The following is a 6,000-nucleotide window of genomic DNA, read 5'->3' as shown; positions in this document are numbered from 1 at the left end:
AAATCAGACACGACTTCACATATTCCTCCATTACATCCCATTGTACCTGTTAAATTGAGACATATGGCCGCTGTAGACATTTTTGGTCCGATTCCCAGAACTAATAGAGGTTTCTGCTACATCTTTGTCGCTGTTGAACTCACTTCAAAATTTGTTACCTTCACTCCGTTACGCAAAGCTACTGCTAAAACTGTTTCGAAAGCATTTGTAAAACATTTTCTATTTCATGTAGGGCATGTGTTGAAAGTAATTTCCGACAACGGATCACAGTTTCGACCTGCTATATGGACACGTATGTTACGAGCTAGAAACATTTCTCCGATCTATATATCCAGGTACCATGCTTCTTCGAACCCTTGTGAACGATTAATGAAAGAAATTGGTAAACTGTGTAGAATATACTGCCATAAAAAACATATTGACTGGGCACACACATACTCTCATTCCAAGATGTAATTAATTCCATACCAAATGAATCTACTATGCTATCTCCGTCTGTTATACTGAAAAATGTTGAACCACCTAACAAAATTAAAGAACTAGTAACCTTTCCTACATCTCGTCGACTACGACACCATGAAATAATTGACATTGAGCTGAACAACATCAAACGTGCCGCAGAGCGCCGGAGAAGACAGCAAAAACAGGTTTGTATACGCCGTGACTTTCACATTGGACAGAAGATATTAGTACGTATACACTATTTATCCAATAGAGGAAAAGGTAGGTGTAGTAAATTTGAACTTCTATACGCAGGTCCATATCGGATTCGCCGCATTCCTCACCCCAATGTAGTACACGTCGAAACTTTGAGAACCAGAAAAACCAAAGGGAACCACTACATATCCAACATCAAACCTTTTATTGAATGAAGATTCTTCATGATTTATCACACTGTAATGCCATTTCCTAATTTTTTTATGACCACTTATGCAATTATATCCACATGAACACTTACTGATGATTGACGTATTTTTTCTTGGCAAGTGCCCGGCAAGGTAAGGTTAGAAGGGCACATATCTTGTCGATATATACATCAGACCGTACATATTTTCCATTTTTTATGTATGTATGTGTAGTGTTAGCAGTTAGCCAACACTACGCACACTACTTGGTTGAGGAGGCCGAATGCACGCTATAAGCTCACGCAGGATGGCGTGAGGTCTGAAACAGGATACGTAATGAATGCTATAAAGAAAAGTACGTAGCTTCTGGAATACTTAACTTTAATCCATCATTTGTATACATCGTTCTTGATGAGACATGCTTCATACGATAACTATCAATTGCTATGGCGCCTTGCTAGGTCGTAGCCATTGACTTAGCTAAAGGCTATTCTAACTATCTGCTCTGCAAATGAGCGAGGCTTCGTCAGTGTGCATCGCTAGCTAAGTCGGCCGTACAACTGGGGAGAGTACTAGTCCGTCTCTCGAGATCTGCCGTGTGGTGGCGCTCGGTCTGCGATCACTGACAGTGGCGACACGCGGGTTCGACATGTACTAATGGACCGCGGCCGATTTAAAGCTACCACCTAGCAAGTGTGGTGTCTGGCGGTGACACCACAGTATGATTGTTTTTCCTGTTTTGTTTGTATGCAATATGAAATAGTTTAGATATAACAAACACCAGTTGACTTTAACATTTTGCCTTATGATATCTCAACATCGTGACTACTTTACTTTTTTTTTGCTGCTACATTGTGATAACTGTGTACATTTTTGCTTCTGAAAACTGTCGATGTTTTTGACATATTACGTTTTCTGTCATGCTATGCTGTATGCTCAATTATGTTACTATAAACCAGTCTTTATCTAATGGGTATATGAATTAAAAGCAAGACATTAATCTTTGTTCATCATTTTCAGAAAGAAATAACGTGTAAACGAAATAAATTAAACCGAAATGGGAATTTCACCTTCGGAATGAACGAAAGAGGATGCAATACCTCGTGATGAAGAGTAAATGAATCAGAATTAACAAGCATTAACGAGAATATACTATACACATCGTATGATAGCAGTCATAACTAATTTTTTCTTTCAGAATACGAGGCGATTGATGCATGCTGTCAGACAGAACTACACATCTTAGTTTTACTGATGAAATATGCTAGAAATAAGGAATAGTTGTATAATGAATAATGAAGTGACTTTTTTGCAGATGATAATAAATGGTGATGAATAATGATGAAGAATATGCTACTATGGATAATGAAGTTTTTCTTTACAGGTGATGATAATAATGGAGTTATGACAATATGGACAATGAAGTTTTTTTCCTTGCAGATGAAATAATGATGAAGTTTATATATTTACTGTTAGTAAAGAGATGCTATGTAGTTATTTAAGTATTTGTTGCAGTTCGTTTTGACAGTATGTCTTATATCGCATGGTATGATGACTGAAGGTTTTGGAAAGGACAGCTAGAGAACATATATATTTCTTATACACATTTCAATACCTGTTAATTCGAAGTTCACTACTTTTCAGCATAATATGCATTTCTTCTTTCAGTTTAATAATCCACTTTGTATATTTTGCAGGAGAAATTATTCATGAAATTAATGTGCTATAAGCACTTGTTCATTAAACCTATGTCATTTATGAATGTGATCACATATACTCTACTTGTTTCATAACCTTGCTACAGCTGACTCATGACGAATGACGTTACACATCTTTATTTGCAGCAATAACTCAAAAGCAAATATTGTTATGCCCCAGTAATTAATTATCGATCCCAACGCAATGCATTGCTAGCACAAAAAAAAAAATGCTTTGTAACTGGCCAATGAATGCCACTTATTACTGTAATAAGATGACCTATGATGCCAATGATTACTATAATTATAATAATTATGTATAAATGCTATGCCAATAATTAACATGGAATATTATTACGACATTTCAGTGTCTTGGCTAGACTGATTAATACTTCAAGGAAAAGAACTTCAGATTGTCTCACTTGGTGTTGTGCTTCTGTAAAAAGGTATGGACTTTCAGTGCAGCTGCGTGCAACCTAAAGTGCTATAACCATGACGCAATCCTTCCCATTCCTTTCCTAATTCTTGTGAAATGATAAAGACATGTACAGTCCGTGTGCACTTTATTTCATTTGTTAATAAGATTAGTTGTCCTAAAAATGCTAAAGACTTATACAGTGCATGTGCACTTTATTTAACTCCATGATATGTTATGTAAAAATGCTAAAGAGTTTTACAGTGCGTGTGCACTTTATGCCATTTGTTAATATGATTTGTACTCACTACGTATACATTTTGTGATTCCCAGATATGTTCTGAACTACAGTGCGTGTGCACTTTATGCCATTTGTTAATATGATTTGTACCCATTACATATACAGTTTGTGATTTCCTGATATGTTCTGTACTACAGTGCGTGTGCACTTTATTTCACTCCTTGGTATGTTTATTTGTTGTAAAAATGCTAAAGAATTTTACAGTGCGTGTGCACTTTTGCCATTTGTTAATATGTTTTGTACTCATTGTGTATATATTTTGTCATTGCCTAATATGTCCTGTACTCAGTGCATGTGCACTACATCTTATTTCATGTTCTGCACTTATATACATAAATATTCTGTAATTGTAAACTTAGTTAAATAAGAAAAATTTTTTGCTCATGGCAAGTCCAGTTGACTCACCATCGCTGCCAAATTTTTGCCCTCCCAGTGGAGGGTTATTTAAGACGTATGCTTTGCCGGCGATGGGCGAGGCATGACAGAATCTCTGACCAGAGAGTAGTTTATCGTTAGTTGTTGCTTGTCGCGAGTCTGCGCTTGACTGCGCGGGTCAGGAGTCGTCGATCGGCTTCAGTAGCGAGTGGACAGTAGTAGTCTGCGGGAGTCGGCATGTGTCGGCTGTGTGCTCTGCTCGCGACTCTGGTCAGGATTCTGGAGGATGAGTATTGTTGTAGAAGGTAAAGAAGCAGCCTTGCGCATATTTAATAATGTATGTTAATTGTAATTTAATTTGTTCAGAAAGAAATGCCCAAATAATTATTTTTATATTATAAAGTAACTCTTTTAAAGAAAAGCATTCATTTCAATTTCCAATGCATTATCATTGCTTCCAAGAATCAAAAAAGAATATACGCCAGCATTGCACGAAGCTGTGTCGAAAAATGAATAATTAAGAGCAGATATAATTGCAGTTTTATTGAGGTAAGAATTTTTGCTTTTTCTTTTATTCAGAATACAGGGCCGAAGGTCAGCGCTGCTGTCCTCATAAAATTTATCAGGTTACTAAACTTTTTTATTATTTTGGTGTTTACGAATTTTTCTGTTTCGAACTTGACATTAAATGTGAAAAGAATTTTGTGGTAATATTAAACGTAAATGCATTTCTGCACACAGTCTATAAATGGGAGCCAATTTTGTTCAGAGGTCACAATATTAAAAGAAAATCATTTAATTATTATTTTTCTGGGAGGTTACAATTGGCTCATCTCCATTTTCATTTAACAATATTTTTTGGGGAGGTTACATTTGGCTCCATTTCCATTTTTTATTTAACATTTCCGTGGGGAGGTTACAACTGGTCACCCTATCGCACGTAGACTGCCATGCTAAATAAACAGATCTTAAACGGTAAGAAATGTCCGTGTTTACAACGGTTAGCCATTTGCGCCTGGAGGGCGACAGAAAATTGGTGCAGAGATCAATCGTCTGTGGAGTGTATGTATTACGCTTCAGAAACTGGACATCGACGGCATTCAAGAAATGCTCAAAACAAACCATTAACTTGCAACATGAACACCGCACGAAAAACGCGAGCCAGTGATTAGAAAGGTGTGCACCATCAAGGTCGAAGCTAGGTACCCACTCTTAAAAAATGCATTTACTTAGAATCCTATTGGTATACCGTGGTGATGAGAAAATAGTGAATGTGATGACATGCAACCGAATGCGAAAGAATCTCTCTTAGATCTTATCGTAAAACAGGCTATGCTTTAAGGCGTAGCAGCAGAAAGCGCGATATTATGTTTTATAGCCGAGAAGAAATAGCGTACAGATACAGAATTTGTCCAGTGGTTCTAGGTGGTATGAACGGCAAAGTCACAGTCTGGAGGGATAGTTTGTTCTAAGAGAGTATAATTTTTATACCCAGGTCAGAAATCAAGCAATAGCTAGTTATTTTGACCAGTTATCGGCCAGAAACAGTGCTCATACCATTATCTTAGTTCTCTTACGCCCATTTTCTCACTCTTGCTTCCTGTGACGTAAATATTTCCTATGCCCCTTCAATATCACACACACAAAAGAATCGTAGGGGGCTGAACACGTCCTGCTTCTCGCAGCACAATAAATAATTTTCCAGCCAGTTTACCATCCAGATTAACAGTCGCCATAACTGTATACTAATTCGTTAAGAGATTGATGTTAGTTGGTCTTGATAGAACTGTCTTAACGCCTTTTACTTACATGTTTCCTTTCATATGTACAGCCCCCTCAAATCTCGTTTGGTCACTGTTGATAACAAATTCCTTATTGAACCATGGAATAAATTTGTGTATATCATCTACAAATTTTCGGGCCGCGTCCGCAGCTTGCTATGCATTGTCAAACTGACGCTTCGTTTCAAATTTCAGTTCCTTACGTCTTTCAATTCTGTAGCACTGTTTTATGTTATGCAACTATCTACCACTCAATTTCAAATCTCTGTAATTTGTGTCGTGGGCAGTTTTATGTGCGTCACGTAGTAGGTCACCATCATGCACATCGTGTAAATTGAGCGTCATTCAAACGTGAAAACATTACTTTTTGTATTTGCTGCGCCTTGTCCTACCTTGAACATCCGTAGTTTTTCTTATGCACTACACGGTCATACTGCTGCGGAATTATTCGAAATCTGTTCATAATTTCTTTTAATGTGCTGCTGACGATTTTCAATGTATGTAATTATGTTTAGTATCCACTCCTTGGACAACGATTGTCCTTTAACAACATTTCACTGGAGACGGGATTTGTGGCTTCCTGTAT

Source organism: Schistocerca nitens, chromosome 8 (assembly GCF_023898315.1).
Source record: "Schistocerca nitens isolate TAMUIC-IGC-003100 chromosome 8, iqSchNite1.1, whole genome shotgun sequence".
NCBI classification, from domain to species: domain Eukaryota; kingdom Metazoa; phylum Arthropoda; class Insecta; order Orthoptera; family Acrididae; genus Schistocerca; species Schistocerca nitens.
Note: the sequence above shows the minus strand (reverse complement) of the source record.